The following is a 20571-nucleotide window of genomic DNA, read 5'->3' on the forward strand; positions in this document are numbered from 1 at the left end:
AACATTCAAGAGTCTCAGTGGGCAAAAACAACTCAGTTTTCATCTTCTCAGAATGAATATACAGCAACAGCCTTCACAATGCCTATTTGATGAGTAAGCTTCAAGAAGTGCCAGGCTTTTAATAAGTAACAATCAAAAGTTAAAAACCTACATGTGGGATTGTGTGCACATCTACTACAAATGATAAGAACTAAAGGAACCAAATAAGCTACAACATTTACTTGGGTTAGGTCTTCAAGAACAGAAATTGTGGATTCATATTGTTGCAAAAACATGCAAAGTAGATTATAATTGGGAATTTAAACTGCCAGGTCATTATGATGTGAGGCATTGTAATTGTAGTAAATGCAAGTGTAAAACTGATCAACTAACACATTTTTGAGACTAACTCTGTGTAGTTCAATTCCTATGTACTGAAGTTGATTTGTGTTTATTGGACAAGACTTCCAGATTCTTCAACACAACTGCTATTTGTAATTGCCATTACAAGAAAAACTGTGCCAAATAATAGATACATACACGTTTCTTAAGTTAGTTAATGCCTTAGATTCAGGTTGCACTGATTGTTATTAGGTTACTCCACAGTCAGTTTAAGTTTCCAGGAGTCAACAACGATAGCTTGCTTCTTGTGCAACACAGGTATTTTTCTGAGTATTCACACAGGAAATTAATCAATTCAGACGGCAATCACACACCAGCAGCTGTAAATGCAGATTAGGCTGTGATCCTAAACAAAACTTGCTTTCATTTCCACAGTCTGTCAGTAACAAAGATCAATCCCATCAAGAGCAGAATATCAATAATTGAGTTGCTTACTTCGTAGTTGCAGTCTGTATTTGAAGAACATCAATATCCAATTGCAACTTGCTCCGCCACAAGCATTGTCCATTATAGCTAAATTCTGGGCAGCTTCAACAGTTGTTTCTGTACAAAGGTCTTCATTTTTATTTTCACTCTCAGGCTGTCTTCCAGGTTTTGGGATAGATTCCGTAACTGTTGTGCTTTTACTGGTAATGCAGCCCATTTTGGTCTCAGTCCAAAAAGCTTTGTGGATTTTTTTTTTTTTTTGATAGAACATTGTAGGATTGAAGAACAAGGAAAGGAACTAAAGCTAAATAGCTTTCCCTGTTGTATTGCTAAGGGTGTTTGGATCTGTGACAACACGCCAATCTTGCAAATCAAGCACTGACCAGTGAAGAGCTGTAGTTTACTGCAACCAGCAAAAGGTGAGTTTTCACAGAATCACAGAATTGCAGGGGTTGGAAGAGACCTCCAGAGATCATTGTGTCCAACCGCCTGCCAAAGCAGGTTCCCTACAGCAGGTCGCACAGGTCAGCATCCAGGCAGGTCTTGAACATCTCCAGAGAAGGAGACTCCACCACCTCCCTGGGCAGCCTGTTCCAGTGCTCCGTCACCTCACTGTAAAGAAGTTCTTGCGCATGTTTGTGCAGAACTTCCTATGCTGCAGTTTCCGGCCATTTCCCCTTGTCCTGTCTCCACTCACCACTGAAAAGAGTCCGGCCTCGCCATTCTGCCCCCCACACCTTAGATATTTATAGACCTGGATCAGGTCCCCTCTCTGTCTTCTTTTCTCAAGGCTGAACAGACCCAGTTCACTCAGCCTTTCCTCATAGCAGAGATGCTCCAGGCCCTTCACCATCTTCATGGCCCTCTGCTGGACTCTTTCCAAGAGATCCCTGTCTTTTTTGTACTGGGAGCCCAGAACTGGACACAGTACTCCAGATGAGGCCTCACCAGGGCAGAGTAGAGGGGGAGGATCACCTCCCTCGACCTGCTGGCCACGCTCTTTTTAATGCACCCCAGTAAGCCATTGGCCCTCTTGGCCACAAGGGCACACTGCTGGCTCATGGCCAACCTGTCATCCACCAGGACACCCAGGTCCCTCTCCGCAGAGCTCCTTTCCAGCAGGTCATCCCCCAACCTGTACCGGTGCATGCAATTATTCCTTCCCAGATGCAAGACTCTACACTTGCTTTTGTTAAACCTCATCCGGTTTTTCTGACTATGAAACTGTTCCTTACTAGTATTTTACTCCTAATTGAGTAATTCACTGCTTTGCCCAAGAAAGCCTGTTTGATTTTAACTTTTAAAACATCCTACAGCTCACTTACTAGGAAACATGGCCTTGCTACAGGAAATATCTGGGTTGTCACAGCAGCCTACCTGAATATTCTTTTAATCCTTTCTTGTATGGTAATTTGTATTACTACATGATTTTTATATTACCAGATTAATAGTTCAATATTAGCAGGTTTTTTAAAAACAGTAAAAACCTCCATGGTTTTGCTTCTATTGGTTGAATAGCATTCAGAGCCTGAAATGTCAAGGAGATAGAAGGGGACAAGCATCAGGATCACAGCTGAAAGATTAGCACTGTGGGACTAAGTAGGCCATACAGCCATAAGATTAACTCCTGGATGTTAAACTGCATGTTTTTCCTGCATTCACTCCAGAACTTCAATAAAAACGCCTTAAGGTGAGCTATCTTTATGTGAAAGACGTTCATATTAGGGAACAAAGTCACAAGCACCTCAAACATTCAGTGAAAATAGAGGAAAACGGAGTTCTTTTGAAGCAGACTACTGAATTTGAAGCACAATATTATGTCAAGAAAGCACATTTATCCCAGATTAGAGACAATCACAGATTTATGCATCTGGAGCAATTCCAAGCAGCACCACACAGTTCACCTCCATGACTTAATGTTTTCAGGTTAGTATCTCTGCCCAGTTATCAGAGACACTAATTACTGCTATCAGGCTGACGTCTGTTTGCTTTGTTTTAGAAACAGCTGTTAAGCAAGCAGGGTTGGGTTTTTTTTGTTTTGGTTTTTTTTTTTTTTTACATCATGTACAACCCTCTACTTTATTCAAGTAGTATTAGAAACACCCACTTAACTCCACAAGCATTGATAAGCCATGTCGCAGAGTAGGAGAAAGTTCACTTACAGAATACCTGTGGAACATTAGACATAACTGATTTAGAACCTTAAAACATGCACCAATTCAGTTCTACACTCCTACATCAGTCCACATTCGCAGACTTCCTCCTTTTAACTCAGATGTGTGAAGCAGCAGAATTGTCTTCCATGTAAAGACTTGAAAGTCTCAGACAAAATTCAGCAGTCCCCAGCTGTCCTTAAGCCTACCTACATAAGCATTAGCAACTCCAGGGTCTACTGCTCATTTTCAGAACAGTCTGAAATTCCCCACTAGATGGCAGCTGAACCCTACGTTGATCATGCAATATTATACAGCCTTTAGAAGCTACAAGAGCTACATTCAAAGACTACCTTTAAGAAAAATAAAACATTAGAGATGATACTGTCTTAAATTTTGACTGACTTACACTTGACCTACATTTTGAACCAAGAAATGAAAGCCAGTAGCGTAATACCTTTGGCACCAGCAAGTCTCATGAAACGAGGCTTCATCAAAATGCCAGATCCTGGCATAAATAAGCCTTGTATACTCCTGCTGGAGATATTGTAACTACTCATGGTTCTGAAAATGAGGCAAAGAGTATCACAGGAAGTAAGAAAAAGTGTTCAGGTGGACTTGGGCATGATGAGTCACAACAATATTCAAACAGTTGAAGATGTTCTAGTTTCTCAAATCCTTCCTTTCTCAAGTCAGCAGCAAGAATTAATAGACCCCAAAAGCTCCATTCGGTAGGAGGGCATTACATTTTCTACTTCACACGTTAAGTCAACTTTGTTGTACCATACAGCAGTAGAAGTTTTGGCCCTGGCCTAAGACATCAATCTGGTTAAAAAAGGTCTAGATAAGACAGGTAACATTGCACTGTAGCCTTCCTGATGTGAATGCATAAACCTTCCAGTGATCTTTCAGAACTGGTATTCCATACCTGGTAAGAATCTTTCCTGTTCAGGCTTTACATTTAGCAGCAATATACAACCATTCTGCTCCACTCTTGGAACCACTGCATTTTAACAGATTTATCACTGACAGTTTGTGGATTCAGGATTTTTTCATAGTCCATCACTAAGTACACACACAAGTAGCTTAACTGTATCCCCCAAAGAAACAAGGAGCTTTCTGACATGAAAACAGCATCCTCAATCTAGTATTTAATGTTGTGCCTAAATCAGATATTGAGTTGTTTTTCACAATTACAGAGATGGAGAGAAAAATAGTAGCTGTTTACAAACGAATTCTTTTGTACAAGGCAAGTCTCTGCACCACCTCAACTGTTAAACTGGAAGAGTACTTGCTCATTAGTTTACAAGTTTTTACTGATGTGAACCCTAAAAATATAGATCCATTGGAAAACAATCTTGTATTAAAATACTTAATGTACTTTATAGGAAAAGTATGGATTTTATGCACAGCTTCATACTACAACTGCATTACAAAGATAACAGGCCTACAACCATTTTGGGGCAGATGTCCTGTAAGTTCTTGAAAGAAAGCCAGCAAACTTCAAACATAGCTTGAATCCCAGCACAGACACGTTTCCAATCCTGCCCCAGCAGACTGCGCACATCATTTTCTCAGCACAAATGAGAAGTGTTTGCATAATATGAAACAACTATACATTGCTCCAATGATGGTATTTACTCAGCACTAGATACTGACGACAAGGCCTATTGTGTTCAGAATTGTCTTCCTGTCATGCATTGAACTAGTACTTCTATGACTCCCCTCCTACTGACTCATCAGCAGCAAGATCCACCTGGTCAGTACTTGCAAGCAAGAAATAGTTATTCTGCAGGTAGACAATCAAAATACTTCAGTTTTGTGATTAATAAAAAATTCCTTCTCCACAACAGTTCTTTATCAGAAGATTGAAATAGCTATATATAAAAGAGACCAATTAGTTTAAATTAGTAGATACCCAGGATTAAGTTAGCAATAAGATGCCAAAGGAACGCCTATGGAGTAGAGGCTGAACATTCCCACCAATATCCCATTACTTCATTGCTGTGTGACAGATGGCAGCAAAGGGGCAGTCTGACATGGAAACACGTATGAAGCAAAGCTGCGCCATTGAATTCCTCCATGTGGAAACAAATGCAGTCATTGACATTCACTGATGTGTGCTGAAGAGTGGACGTGAGCACAGCAATGTGGTGGGTGGTGCATTTCAGCTGCAGTGGCAGCTATGTGAAAGGCAAGACATGCACAGCTACCACACCATGAAGAGTGTCTTGATCAGCTCAATCACACAAATTGGCTAACTGTGGAGACCACGGTGAAAAATAGTGTTTTACCACTGAGAATTTGCTCTACGAAATAGTGTTGTGCTTTTTATAGCTGTTTTAGTTTCCACATAAATAAATAGGAGGCATTACTTTCAGAGCAACCTAAATAATGAATGTTGGAATATTTGAGAATTTTACAGAAGCAATTTTAAGAAGTCTTAAGAGCTTTTAGAATTTCCAGTGTTAGCTATGTCACGTGCTTTTATTGTATAGTTTATGAACAGAGATTTATCTCATTGTATTGATAAATGAGAACTTCTTGCTATTTGTTAGGTGAAGGAAAGAAACAGCAAGCCTACTGTAGGACATGACAGAGCTAAGGACCAAGAGTCCAAGCTTTCTCCTGTTTCACCACACTACAGTGTTAACTGTGCACAAACAAGTACACAAGTTTCCTACATTAAATTATTCTTTCATACCTCATTTTCTGTTTCATCACCGGTCTCATTACCTACCCTGAACTGCAAAAGTACCACCTCACTACCTACAATAAAATGTCAAATACACAAATAAGGTCAAGTCAGTGCCTGGAAACAGACATAAGAACAAGTACTTCAGAAGTACTTGCACTGAAACATAAAACATGCCAATTACAAAATGAGTTTGTCTGTAACCCAGTGAAAGAGGGAGATCTCATTCCTTTAGGTACTGACATTTTTCTCCACCCCAAATTAGCAAGTCACAGCATACCAGTGTGACACCTACATTTGCACACTCACTGTGACACGCTGATGTCCATAACTCCTTACCACACAGAATCACATTTAACTTAGTGGGTCACACTTTTTCCCCTGGAAAACAGTTTCACAGCTATTATAAAGGACTCAGCCTGTCACCCAGGCTGTGTGGTATCTGGTTTTGATGCCAGTTATCTTGGCATCATTTAAGACAAATTTGTTTCAAACCTCACTGTAACATCACTGCAACTCAGGTTTAACTGACAAAAACAATTGTCACTAATTGCAGTATCAAGTTCAGTGTTTTAACAATCTCCCTTTCCGATATTTCCATCAGAACACTGAATAAAACGCAAATCTATATTCTTCAGTTGAAAACTATTCCCGAGATTCTAAATTTATTCTACAAATCTTAGTTGTCAGAAGGCTTTCCTCATAGCACTGAGACTCTACACCATTTCTTCTTCACTTCCTCAGTAACTCATTTCCTTATTAAATATTTGGATGTCTTCATTAGCTCTTACACTGCTCCACTTTCCATTTTTCACCACAATCCTATGGCACATATGCTTTTCAGAAGGGAATAATATACTCAGAACAATTTTTCCCCCAGCAGATTTTTATGACTCCATAAGTTACTCGCATAATTTGGCTCCAAACATGCCTTGCCTACTCCATAATACATGCTTTTCCATAACACACAGATGAGTTTCTGTATTAATTAATGGAAGAAATTTTAGACCAAAAGTCATTATGAGAAAATAAAACCAGCTCGTCATAACAAATCTCTTCAGCAGGCAGTCCCTAAAAACCCAGCCATTTTTGGGCTGCCAGTCTAGCAACTCCACTGAGAAATCATCATTCTAGACTAAGGGTTTAAAGAAACTTCTTACCCAACAAATGCATGGGCTACAGGTAACCTGTACAAAACAAAAGGTCTCTGCTTCAGAGTTCAGACACTACTTAAAAAGTCATGTATCATATAATGTCAGTATCAGACCTTATACCTTCATTTTATTTTAAAGGACAGGATTAAATACACTCAACAAAAAAAATAGTTGGCAGAATTAGGAACAAGTCACCCACAACAGCTAATTATTCTTTCAGAAGTCAGACCTCGAGGCAAGAGGAATGCTATCAAGTGTAAAGCCAGACACGTTCTTCCAGCTGTTTGTCATACTTATTGGACATAATAAACTGGATATGCTGGAGGCTATAATTAATCTTTACTAAGTGAACACTCCTTTTATGATGACTTGTCTACTGAGCTGTCTAATAACACTTAAGGCTTTGATAAGTAACTAAACTGGTTCATTACAGCCAATCTTCCTTTTTTTTTTAAATGAGATAATATATTTTATTATGCCATGCACTTTACTCAGTCATCACCAGTTACAAAAGTTACATTCTGAACAAAAAGCAGATATTCCACTTCCAAGTCCTACATTCAGCTTTCTCCATTACTTCAAATAATTTGAAATTCAGTTCATACAAAAAAAAGCAATCTTGAGTGGCACAAGCTTGTTTAAAAATGAAAAGGAGCCAGACAGTGGCCATGCTGTTTGTCTTTTCTTGTTAGACTCCATCACTGATTATAGCTCACAAAAGTGGAGTTGCAGTGCCCTCTTGTGAGCAGACCAACCCCAATTTTAGAGAAGCTCTAGCAGTGATCTTGGGAAGTGACAGTGTTGCAGCACTGATGCTGCTGTCACAGCCTTTTCATAAGTAGAAGCATGACAGTTGCTAAGAAGCCGCATATATATGTGTAAATACATATATACACATAAACACATTTAACATATACACAGCCTGCCAATAACGATGCTCTTATCGAGAGAAACATTTAAAATTCATTGAACTTCTAAATATGAGAAACCACTATCAACTTCTTGGAGCCATTACTCCTTACCACAGCCTTGTTGTATTAAGTACTACTGGGGTTGGAGGGGGGGGATAAGCACAGTTTTTCCCTACAATTTTAACATTAGATAACCAATGAGGTACTAGAGGAAACAACAACTATTGAAGAAAGGAGGTTTATGCTTGTCTTTTTTTTTTTTAGAAAGGAAGAAAGATGCATCCTAATTCCTTGGCAGCTATGGAGAAAATTAAAGAAGTCTGTGCCAGCAAGATAAGGTCAAATAGAATCAATACTTAAGACCTCATCTTTAGTAAACTACAATTAGTTACCTAGAAGTGAGCACTTCGTCATCACGAGATCAAATTGTCACTACACACTTCATGAAATACAAGATAGGTATAAATATCTGAAAACTCATTTACTTTCTGTGGCACCAATAGCAAACCAGTCAAGTGACAGAGCAATCAGCAGCTTTCTAGGCTGCTGAACTATTGGAACTAACACATTGGAACTAACTTTCTGAAAAGTCTGTCCTTTGGCCAATCAAAATCTTGCTAGAAGATGCAGACTTGTTTCCTTTGCATAGGCCTGGTCTAGTGTATGCACTAATAGCCAATAATGCAATAAAAACAATTGCTACCATGCTAGCGTATACATCTCAATAGTTTCCACAGGCTCTTAAGTTTAGTTTTTGCCATATTCTTGCACTTCATGACAGTAAAGAAGGTTCACAGAAATGAAAGCACAAATTCTTAAAAGTTCATTTGATCACATTAACTTACCGCTTCAAAGCTGATGTTAAATATTTGCCTTCAGCCCAGAGAGCCAAGGTCCAAAGCAGCTTCATTTGTTCAGGCACAGATCCAAAGAATTATTTCAACTGAATTTAGGTACATGGGTCAAAATTGCTGCATAATAATCCCAATTAAAACCTCTGCAAGAGACATCTCCTTTCTACCTCCAGCTCCCTCTTGGAGAGCATCAGTACAGCAGATGGGGAGAGCTGCTACTACCTGCTACTGCTCTTACGGCACTCTGGTTCTCTAGAGATTCCCTACATCACTTAGGCTACATGGCTGTGGAATGCCACACAGCTTAGCCCACATCAGTTCTCAAGAGATGTGAGAAGTTTAGTCTACAAGTCAGACAGCCTGTTACTTGTTCCATACTGAAAATCGTAGGACAGGCTCAGCAAACTAAGCCACCACTGATGCGTGCCACACTAACCAGCATGACTCCTGGTCTAGACTAGATGACCCAAATTGATTTCTGCAGTGCATGTACTTCAAGTGCTCAACTACATGGCTTACTCAACTCTGTAATATTAGCAGTTAACTCATGATATCTTGAGAACTTCAAAGACAGTGATTTGCACATGAAATATACACAGTACTAGATTTCAGATGTCTTGAACTGAAGCTCTTGCTTCTACATGTACCAAGATGAGTTCACTGCAAAGATTCAATGCATACACACAACTATTAAAGACCAGGATTACAAATACAACATTCTCACTGACAGTTTCAAGATTACTGAAGTCACTTTGGTGCAAGTTTGAGTGGGACTTAAAGTCAACACTGGCAAGTTGAAGATCACATAAGATATTTTTGAAGACATTCTAGGGGGGTCTAATGATAGAAAGCAAGCACCTGGCATTCCTCCATCCTGCCAAGTCTCCAAATGGCAGCCCTATCACTGCCATACTGCAGCTCCTTCTGACTTGGTGCATCCCGCTAGCAGTGTTTAACAGAACTAGTCCCAGCATGCATCCCTGTGGTATCCTACAATCAATGTTTGCATAGAGCATTAGCCATTGCTCCTGATCACACAGACTAACTTTTTGATGTTTTGCATTGTGGAATTTAGTATGTTTTTAAGCTTATCTGGGTGTCTGCCCACACAGAGCATGAAGCCCTTGGACATACGGATAATGCCAGGGATAGTATGAAAAGCCTTGCTAAAATTAAGATAAATGGCATATTCTGCCCGCCTGCTATCCACAAAGGTAGATGTTTATCACAGAAAAACCGGTGCATATGCTACAGCATCGAAGACTGTTGTTTATCAGGAAAAAGAGATGAAAAAATACACTTCATAGCCAAAAATCACAGCTCTGAAGCAGCATTGCTATCACAACTATCTACAGAAACACCACAAGAGGGCAGCAGAAGATTTCTACATTCGTGCGGTCTCGCACGGCAGCTCGGAGCTCCCTCCCATTCACACCGCTCCGTCGCACACAGAGCAGAGCAGATCCTCTCACTCCAGACTTCCGATGGTAGAACTTTCCTGAGGCACACTGCACCACAACACAGCACTGTACAATGCAATTCGAGCCATTTCCAGAGTTTATTTAACTGGCTTGGTATTACAGACAGTAAAAGGACATTAAGAGTCAAGAGGAACAGAGTTCCTCTGTTATTGTTATTAACAGTTTGTCATTTGTGTTGTTACAGTAGCTTTCAGATACAGTCAAGAAATAGGCAGCATTTTACACCAGGGACCAGTATTAAAACTTCATGTTTTACTTTATTTCCTGCACTGCACAGGGCTGATGATGATATTCCTTCTGTACAAGATGTATTTGACACAACTTCCAGAAGCAAGAAAACAGAAGCAAAGCATCAAACTGATCAGTAGGCTCACTGTCACCTCATAGTCAGAAGATGACCCAGAAAAGCATCTTATTAAAAACAAAAATACCACAATAGCCCCCACCTCTACATCAACCCCCCCCCCATAGGCTGTTCTTTCCTCCCCTACCATTAAAAGGAGCCCATACACAACAAATCTTAGTAATTAGACTTACTGTGAATAAATCTTACTAAAGAGCATAAGATTCAAAACAGAAATACTAGATGAAGCTCTACATTCAAAGAGCAGATAGTATATCCATTCTTTCTACTAACAGAAAGAAGCACAAACAAATTGAAAACAAAATCAGGAAAGATGCAATATAACCAGCTTTAACTGCCACACTCATTCTCAACATCTAGTCTACTAGAACGATCCAACATCTCTTTTCAGAAGAGTCAAGTCACTTTTAGACTTGCTCTAGATTTCACTATGTATTCACAATGTATTTCTACAACTATCACTATCTCCATTCTCTCACAATAACCTTCCCTGTTCAGCTCTTACAGAAATAGAGAATGAAACCTTCACTCCTGGGTTCCTCTCTTTCTAACATAAATGCTTACAAGCAGTCTTGAGTCATCCTTCCTCTTTAAGGCACAGTCTTTGCAGAATATATTTTAAAACCCCATTCAAGGTTCTCACATCAGCACAGAGATTCATAAGTTATTATCAACCTATCAAGAGAGAAACTTCTGCTCTCTCAAAGTACAACACAGCAAACCTTTGATAGAAGTAAGTAAACTTTGAAAAGTCCAGCAATGCCCTAAAAAATGAGCTTCCTTGATTTCTTAATAGGATTTAATCTAAAATACTACTACTCAAATAACTTCAGATTTTAAAAAGCTTCCCTCATATAATGCCTACATCACAGCAGATTTCACTTCAGTACTATAATGGCTTTGTCAGTTACACATATTTCTAGCTGTCATTATGGCAAGCAGATGACTAAGCTGCAGATGTAGGAGTTTGAGAAAATAGTAATGGAAGCAGCACTCTGATATCTTAACTGCAGGTTTACTCAGTTTATGGTAGTCTCCAACTACCAGCCACACATCAAGGAGATACTATCCAAAATAAAACATTTCAGCTAGCAAGAGATCCCTGTGTTCCAAACAGGTTGCTTGTAAGTATAATTAGTAATCAGATTTTGATTCAGTTATTTATCAGAATACTTCATTTCTTCTTCCTGATTGAGACCTTTGGATACAGTTATTCTTCCCCTCCCAACACACACTCTAAACAATTAAAGCTTCCCATAGCATAAAAAATTACTCATAACCATAGCCTACTTTACAGCTGCATTTTCAAGGCCAAGTAAGAAACTAACTGCTTCCATATACTTTGCATCTGCAGTGTTTCACATCTGCAGGTGCAGAGCATAGCTGCTTCTTGTAGAAGTTCCTGTGCATATTTCAGATCAAAAATTCACACAAACTGCCAGCCAACAGCAGAACAAAACAAAGACCTCCCCAGTTTGAACTGCACAGGAATCTACAGCCATCACAGCAACCAAAAAGATCAATACAGTGGAACAGCAATACAGAAAATCTAACAATAAAGGGACCAGCAAAAATAGAAAAGCAATCACCCTTCTCTGAAGATCTAAACTTCCAGGAAAAACCTCACAAAGACAAGATCTCCAACCAGAGATCCTGCCTCAGTAGCAATTAGCTCTTAAATGAGGTCTAAGAGAGGTGTAGCCAGGCTCCACCCCTGCCTATCACACAGCTGAATTGCTTCACCTGCGCTCCCAGGGCTCACTGGGTCCTTTCCCCAGGTGCTCCATCAGTGGCAATGGCTCAATAGTTCCCTAGAGCTGTAAATCTATTCAGAGGAAAAATGACAGGAGCTTATCCTCATTTCACAGATTTGTTAATAGCTCCAGAAGTAATCTAGAAGTGTTTTGCTCCATATTCATGCTGTAGGTTGTGAAGGCAGTGCACCAAACAGCCAAAACATAAGGCCCAGTTTGCATGGCTCTTCAAGCCTTCACCTGCATCAGACTCCCACGGGCTTACACTGATGACAAAGACCTACATAGAGTTGCTGTAATAGCTGCAGCCTGTACTGGCAGTCACTCTTTGCTCTCCCAAGTCACACAGAGTGGCTACTGAGAAGGATCAAAGCAGTCACTGTAGCAACAACAGAATCCCAGCAGCTGATTCAGTGCATGTGAACTTCATTCCAGGCCTGACCTCAATACCCCTGCCGCAACTTTCACGTGCAATCAAAGCACAGGAAACCAGGCAAGTACACCAATCAATTTCCTCTGTAGATTTTTTTTCCTTGGAAAATTTTATCCCACACCCAGAGCAGGATAAAAGGAGTGTGTCCTTGTTTTGCAGAGTACAAGTCTTCTTCCTCTGTAGACAACAAGGCACACAAGCAGTAAGTGCCAAGGCAGAACAAGTTTTTATAGCACCGATGGGAGTCAAGAACGTAAAAATGCATGCATAGGTGAGATATCTGAAGAAAATAGAGGAGGGAGACACAGTAACCTTCCACCTTTACCAAACTTAAAAGGCATCATCTGCATGTTTTCATCAGTCAAAGCATTCGTATGGGAACTGTTGAGTCCCAGTATAACCACTGATGGAGCACCTGGGAAAAGGACCCACTCAACCCTGGGAGCACAGGTGAAGGCAATTCACCTGTGTGACAGGCAGGGGTGGAGCCTGGCTGCATCTCTCTTAGACCTCATTTAAGGGCTGACCCCCACTAGGGAAGGACCTCTTACAGGAGTTCTCTCCTGGGTAAAGCTTTCCCCTGTGATTATGGAATAGTCTAATGCAGGTAAGCAATCTTTTTCCCTTCCTTTATGGTGTTTCTCTATTGCTCCAGTCTTTTTGTTATCATACCTTTGTTAAAATGTGTTTCCCATTGTACTGATTTGTCCAATTCTTACAGTATTACACTTACCTTGTAAAAACATAGTGGTACTGGAAAAAAAAAAAACAGTTTCTGATAAAATGTGCAACATGCTAGGAGTATGGTAGTTTAAAGTAACAGCATCATTTCTGGATAGTGTTATGAGGAGAAAAAAGTTTGTATTAAAAGAAAATTTAGCACTATGTAAAAGCTTTGTCATAGTAACTCCCAAATCTGAGTAGATACGCGTTTAAGAAAATAAAGCCCATAACATCAGTCTATATTTAATTTTTTCATCTAATTAACTAGGGGTTTCCTACCTAAACTCTAAGGTCTTCATAGTATTCAGTGTCCTTTCAGCAGCAGAATAACCAGTCCCATAATCCTGCTTTTAGTTATTCATAAGCTTTATCATTCTAAATCTACGCTTTTAACTTATGGAATTACAATTGAAACTATACTATCTATAGCTGAAAGCCCTTCACACTGCTGCAAGTGTATTTGCTAAAAAAGTACTACAATTAGCTCCTAGCTATGCTAAAAGAATAAAGGGTGTCTGCCTTTCTGGTTAAGGACTGGCTTCTTCCTCTGTGGAGGACAGACAAATGTATGTGTTTACTTCCAGAAATTGCTAAAAAATGTATGTTCATTTGTTGGAGTTCCTATTTATGGGGTGGGGGGGGAATTGCAGAGGAAAAAATCTACAGGGCTAAACAAAAGAAAGCTTGGATGGATGACAACTTCAGTGTAACTGCTACAAGGAGTGCTAGTGAACAATGTGGGAGAAGATTGAGCTTTAGCTGTGAAGAAATGAGGGAGTGGGGAGAAAACCTTGTGTTGGAAAGCTAAACCATCCATTTAAATGCTTGTTTTCTGAACAAACAGAAAATAAAACCCCATATTACATTTCTATCTCGGCAAACTTAGGTGAGCTGTTTAGAAACTCTGAAATTATTTATGGCAACACACAGTCATGTATCTACGTATAGGGGATCTGTTGTTGGCTATGGTGAGAAACACTCGAAATACGTCTTAACTGTGTAAGCAGCAGGTTGCAGAGAACTGATATGCGTCCCTTGTTCTCTTGTGCCAGGAAAAGCCTGAGGGTGAGATTTCTCCTATCCCTGTGTATGTATGTATATATATATATATATATATATACACAGGCTCAGCACTGAGGTGTGGGTAAGAGCAAAAGCTCTTGCATTCCTGTAAGACTCAATTGAGTCCTTCACCCAACTCATCCTGTTTGCTGAAGCCCTCTCAGAGCCACTACAGACAGCAGCAAGCTGCCCCTCAGGACTTCTAAGTGATCAGGGAGCTTTCCTTCCAGCTTTCTGCTGCAAGGAATGTTCTGTTGGAAACAGGTCCTGCAGCAGGAACCTGTAGCTCCACTTGCGACAAGTTACCTCAGATAGTCTGAGTGTGTTTTGTCAGCTGCTGCTTCTACAGTTTGATCTTTCAATCAATATTTAGTATGTGGGGGACTGTGTTTTGTATGAGTGAAACAAACGTGTGAAGGTGGAGGGAAGGAATACAGTTTAGCTGTAAAACTCCAGGTGCTCTGGGCCTTCAACAACCCACTTCCAAAATGGTTTTATACGGTGCAGCGCCGTGCCCGCATTTGTTTACCTCCGGCACCCCTGCGTGCTCCCAGCTCTGCGCAGTACAAGAACGGTGCTAGAAGAACGGCGAGGCACGTCACCGACAGCTCGCCGCACCGCCTCTCCTAGGGAAGCATCTGGTCTGTCGCAGACGCTGCCTAATCCCGGGCTGCCGTGTAGCGACCCCAAGCACGCCGGTTCGGGCTCCCGCCGTGACGCGCTGTGAGGCGACTCCCGGCGGCGGCGCTGTGCTGCGGCGCGAGACCGCCCGCGCGCCGTGCTGCCGCCGAGGGGCCGCGCCGCCCCCGCGCTGCCCGGGAATCCCCCGCCGCCCGCGGTGGCGCTGCGGGCGGGCGCCGCTTCGCTCGGCGCTGGGCGGCAGCTCGCCGAGGAGCGCGGCCCGGGTCTGGCCTCCGCCGGAGCCTCTAGAGTAAACGCGCCCGGGATTGGCTTCTGCCGGCGAAGGGGGCCATATTGGATGGGCTCGCCCCGCCACCCGCGCACCATTTTATCGGCTCCGCCGCCGTCCTCCCCGCGCCGCCCCCCTCCTTTTGGGGGCCGCCCCCTCCCACCGGGGCTGCGGGGTGAGGTGAAGGTGTCCCGGGGAGGAAATCCGCCCGTCGCTCCCCGCCCGCCTCCTGCGCCAGCCCCGTCCCCGCTGCCGCGCTCCCTCCTCTTCCTTCCCCCAGCCTGCGGCCCCGCGCCGCCGCCGCTCACGCCCCTCTCGCTCCCCCCCATTCCCTCCCTCCTGCAGCGCCGTGTCAGCGCGCGGCGGCCCCCGCGCCGGGCGGCCAATCAGCGCGGGGGTGAGAAATATGCAAATGCGCCCCCCGGCCCGTCCCCGCGGCTTCGCTGGGGCCGGTGGGGTCGCGGCGCGGAGCGAGTGAAACTTCGCCCCCGGCCCGGCCGCCCCTCCCGGCCTCGCTGCGCTGCGCCGCTCTGCGCGGCGGGCGGGCGGCGGGGGGAGGAGAGCCGAGCCAGTCACGCCGCGCCGCCCTCGCCCGCTCCGCCGCCGCCGCCCGCCTCTCCCGGCCTGCGCCGGCCGCCCGGTAAGTGCCGCCCTCGGCCCGCGGGAATCCCCCTGGGGGTGGGGGAAGCCGCCGCCGCTGCCGCCCCCAGGCCGCCCCGGCGGGGAGCTGTCAGGCGCGGGGCATCGCCTCCGCCTCCTCCCCGCGCGCGTGCCTCCTGCCGGGCAGCGCCGCCGCGTAATGGCGAACCCGGCGGTGAGTACGTGCGAGGGGCCGGGCCGCTCCCCGCTGCATCCGAACAGGCCGCGCTCCCGGTGCCCGAACCCCTCCCGGCCCCCGCGCCCTGTCGGCGGCCTCCCCCGCCTCTCCTCCCGCCGGGGCACGGCGCGGCGCGGCCTGCTCTCCTCGCGGCCCCGCCGCGACCCGTTTCCGCCCCTCGCACCTCGGCGGCGGGGGCGGCGGCCCGGAGCGTGGTGCGGGCGTCGGACTGCGTGCCTCGCCGCGGGGAGAGTGACGGCCGGGGGGGGGTCGGGGGAGCCGAGTTCCGAGGGGAGAGAGCGGGCCCAGCACGGGTAGCGGGGCTGCGGGATGCCAGCCGGGCGGGGAGGCGGGAGGAGGCGGCCGGCTTCTGGGGGGTCCTCGCGGGGAGGGGGCGGCTGGCCGGCCCGGAGGGGGGGGGGGAAGGCGGGTGAGGATGCGCCCGGGGCTGCGTGGCAGGAGGGATGTGGCAGCCGCCCGGGCGGGCCGGCGGAAGGTCAGGCCTGGCCGCCGCGAGGTGACAGAGGTGGGCAGGAACTGGAATCGTTTCCCGAGGCGAAGCGAGGCGGTGGGAAGGAGAGGAGCCGCGTGTGGCGGCCCGCCGGCTTGGAGCCGTGACGGCAGGAGGTGTGGGAGCCGGGAAGGCAGGGCTGGCGCTGGGTGAGGCGGCTGAGAAGGCCAGGGCTGGGCGGGCGGCGGGTCCGTGAGGGAGAGGAGCGGGGGCACGTGGCCCCGGGGCCCCCTGCGTGGGTGGGGGCTCGGAAGGGGCTCGGCTGTGAGAGCACGAGGCCGGGGCTCGCAGCTGCCGGGTTGCAGGTGGGGGCGGCGGCCGGCCTCCTCTTGGCATGACGGGATCCCGGGAGCAGCTCAGTGCGGTGTGTGCTTGGCGTAGGGTGGATTGGGGGCATCTCAATTTTAACCGAGTGGAGCGATGATCCCATTTCTTCTTTAGGCGCAAAGCGGTGAAATGTGAAAACCTCCTAATTCCCCCTTGGCATGCGTTTTTGTGGGCAGGGTTAAAAAGTAAGCACAATTCTGTCACTTGGCTGTGTGGCTTTGACATGAAGGTTGATGCATGCAGTTTCAGTTCTTAAGAAACGTTTTGTGCTCCTTGCTTTGTGTAAGTGCCACGAATCTTTAGCATCTACAAACTTCAGTTCATGAAAGTTGTTTAACTTCAGTGGTGTGAGGAAATGCATCTCTGTCTACTTCTGCAGAAGAAATCTGAGCCCTTCAGCAGTATTATGTGTAGTTACAGGGGACAGAATAACAGTCTGCATGAAGAGAGAGGGGTTTTTGAGTCTTTTTTGAGACTGAGACAAGCAGCCATAAAAAGCAATCCTCCTCTCAGGAAAGTTAGGCCCATCAGGCATAAGATCTTCTAGCATCTGTCTTTACACCTGTGTTGTTTGACACCATCAAGTTCCTATTTATAATCGTTATGCTTATAATCATTTGTATGCAGATATAAATGTGCTTAGGATTCAAGGCAGGACTTTAGCAGTCAGTCCTCTGATGATTTTTGCCTGGATTTGCCTGGCTTTGGAGTTTGATGGATTGGTACACAGGTCAACTTTTCAACTGTATCTTTTATTGGATAAGCATTTCAAAATTAATAATTATTCCTATTTTATAAATTAACTGTTAAAAAAAAAAATGAACAGCAATCTTTGGGTTTTTATCTACTCAAATAGTTTCTTCCCCCTCCTGTGTGTATCTTTTCTTTCAGGCTAAATAATGTCTTGTTCATTCTTCTTGCATGGGGCTGATGGGACTTCCAATGCACCATGGACTTACTTATGCAGATTTGTCAACCAAAGAGCAAAAGCCTTTGTACGTGTTCTTGAAAGTTAACCAATACAGGGAGCTGTGTGCCAGGCCCTATGCATCAGTCAAGGCACATGTATGGGAACTGTTGAGTCACAGCCTGAACCACCGATGGAGCGCCTGGGGAAAGGACCCGGTCAGCCCTGGGAGCGCAGGTGAAGGCAATTCAGCTGTGTGACCGGCAGGGGTGGAGCCTGGCTGCACCTCTCTTAGACCTCATTTAAAGGCTAACTGACACTGGGGAAGGGTCTCTAGTTGGAGATCATTCCTTAACGCAGCTTTCCCCTGCAGAACTAGCATCTTCTGATACGGGTGAGCAATGTTCTTCCCTTCCTTTAAAGTACCTTTCTGTCATGATGGTCTTTCTGTCATCATACCTTTGTTGTAAAGGCTCTCCCTCTTATTGATCTGTCCAACTGCTACAGCACGCAAGGAGGTTAGTGGGAAATCGTGTAGGATAGAAACTTCAGGTATCGGCTGCTCTGAAATGACAGCGCATTCTGAGCTACGTGAATTTGCTTTGCATTTATAGCGTGATAAGGACAGGCACGCACATAGCTACAGTGCGTCTGCTGGTTTACTTTGTGCAACATGGTAGTTGGATTTATAACAATTTATGCTGCTCTTTGTGATGATCAAGCTCTGTTAACTCGTATCCCTCAGATGAAAGCTGTTCTTTTTACTGGAAAAAGAACTGTGATTTTAAGCTTTATATGTTTTCAAGAATTTTGAGGAATCTCAGCACCTACTCATTTCACATGAGCTGTGGCTGCTAAATGCTCCTGAAGATTACTCCAAGAATTCAGTATGGAGAAATGTTGCTGAAAGTACAGTGTGTTTTTTAAAAACTTGTCAGTGGTGTTATCTGGAAGGTGTGACAAGATCCCCTTATAAGAGGCCACTCAAGCTCTAAAATGGTAGGCAAACTGCTTTAGCAGGACCCAAAGGACCCAGAAGTCTTTTACAACCCTTATCATTCTGTGATTCTGTATGAAACGGACATTGTTCATTTGTTTCCTTTTTTGAGAGAGACAATTTAGTGATGTGGGTAGATTAAAACAAAAGTGTTGATGTCATGCTTTAAAATTACCTTGGTTTGTGAAACCCATAAAAGAAAAAAGATGTTCTTTTATTCTAAGATGTTTTTGTCTGTCTTAGAACTTCACAATTTAAATTCTCCCAGAAATGTGTTTGCATCCTTCAAACACTTTGAAGGTAAAGGTGAGCTGGACAATTCTGCATGTGTAAGGATTCCTTGCATTGGGGAGTTTTTCCCTTTATACCAGTCTTGAAGATGTAATTGTCCAAATGTTGGACCATTGTCTTTCTTGGAAGCTGCTCATGTGATTTAGGATGAGGAAAGAAGTTGCATCTGGAGGAGTCAAGTGGCATGACGTTATTAATCTTTGGATTGCAGCATTATATTTGTTTCTATCACTCTGTGTAAAATAACTTCTTAGTAAATCTTGGTACTTCGGTTCGTAAGTTTTTCATTTGAAGAATTTTTCTTGGTTTAACTGCAATCTAGTAACTTTTCCCACTCAGTTTCTTGACCAAATTAGTTCGATGGGTACTTTAGCCTTCTTCCAGTGACCTGTTTGTATTTCTCCCTTTTATGGTCTCCATTTTGTCAAACTAAGGGACAGTGTGATTAATGAACATTTAGAAATCTCACGCTCTGTCTCATGTTATGTGCTCTTATTCCATCTTTTAGTGCTTTTCCTGTAGTTAGAAATAGTCTCAGGAATGTAGCATATCTGCAGATGTACAAACGGGTGATGGAGAAACCAGTTGCCTAGTAAGCCCAACTTTCAAGAATTGATAGTTAAAGTTGTTGGAAATATTTTAGGGTATAATATCCTCTTTCCCATTTAGCAAAGTGGACTGTTGTGCTTGGATGTATTTCTGTTTCTCATACACCAACTCCTGGAAACGGTTTCCAGTTCTTTCAATGCTGCCTTTGCTCTGTCTCAGTTGTTAAGCTGTAAGAAATAAGCTACAAGAAAGGCTGCTTTTTCATCTAGGAAGTCAGCAGGAATATATGGGTGTAGCGTGGCATCCCTCAGTGAGGCAAAGCATTGATCTTCAGCTTCATTCATGGAGGTTATCAAAGAGATGTCAACTATTAATGTATTTAGGCCATCAGTGTATGAGCATTTTACTTTTTCTTTCGGTTTTTTAATGATACTTATATTTCTTGTTGTCTTAAAACAGCAGTTAGTTTGCAACCAGATGGAAAAACATTTGCATTGCTTTTCTGAAGACAATAATTTTGCCTCTGTTCTTTATCCAAATCATATTAGAAAATATAATAACTGACTGCCAGAAGATTTCCTTTTGCGATGTGTTCCTGGGAGTTTTTCCTTGTATTGCATGAGCAGTTTCAGAAAGTTTTATCTTTTGTTGCTGGAATTGAGGAAGGCTCCCACAGTGTATTCTGCAAATGGTACCTTTACTTTATTTGATGCTTACCTCAGTAAATAAAGTTTTAAGTTTCATAGAGGTGATGTATGTATGGAGGCACAAAAAGGTATTCCGTATCCTGGAGGCAATCTGAGGATTAAATTGGATGGGTATTTTTGTTTCTCCTGTGTTGTAGTGGAGCCCTTGTAGTTTGTGATTCAAA

General features: G+C 43.8%; 1 protein-coding gene across 6 annotated transcripts in view; it reads left to right on the plus strand.

Moving 5' to 3' along the window:
- The first annotated feature begins 13173 nt into the window (after positions 1 to 13173).
- Positions 13174 to 20571, plus strand: part of CHD9 (chromodomain helicase DNA binding protein 9) — an 82868-nt gene continuing 75470 nt past the window's right edge. For 2 of the 6 annotated variants that reach the window (XM_048958059.1, XM_048958064.1), the window contains exon 1: positions 15839 to 15941. The gene's annotated coding sequence lies outside the window, so the exon portion shown is untranslated. Of the gene's footprint in view, positions 13214 to 15837; positions 15942 to 16032; positions 16116 to 18233; positions 18258 to 20571 lie in introns of those variants that run through there. The other 4 variants (XM_048958062.1, XM_048958065.1, XM_048958061.1 and 1 more) reach the window with 4 other exon arrangements.

The sequence above is a fragment of the Lagopus muta genome, chromosome 12 (assembly GCF_023343835.1).
Source record: "Lagopus muta isolate bLagMut1 chromosome 12, bLagMut1 primary, whole genome shotgun sequence".
NCBI classification, from domain to species: domain Eukaryota; kingdom Metazoa; phylum Chordata; class Aves; order Galliformes; family Phasianidae; genus Lagopus; species Lagopus muta.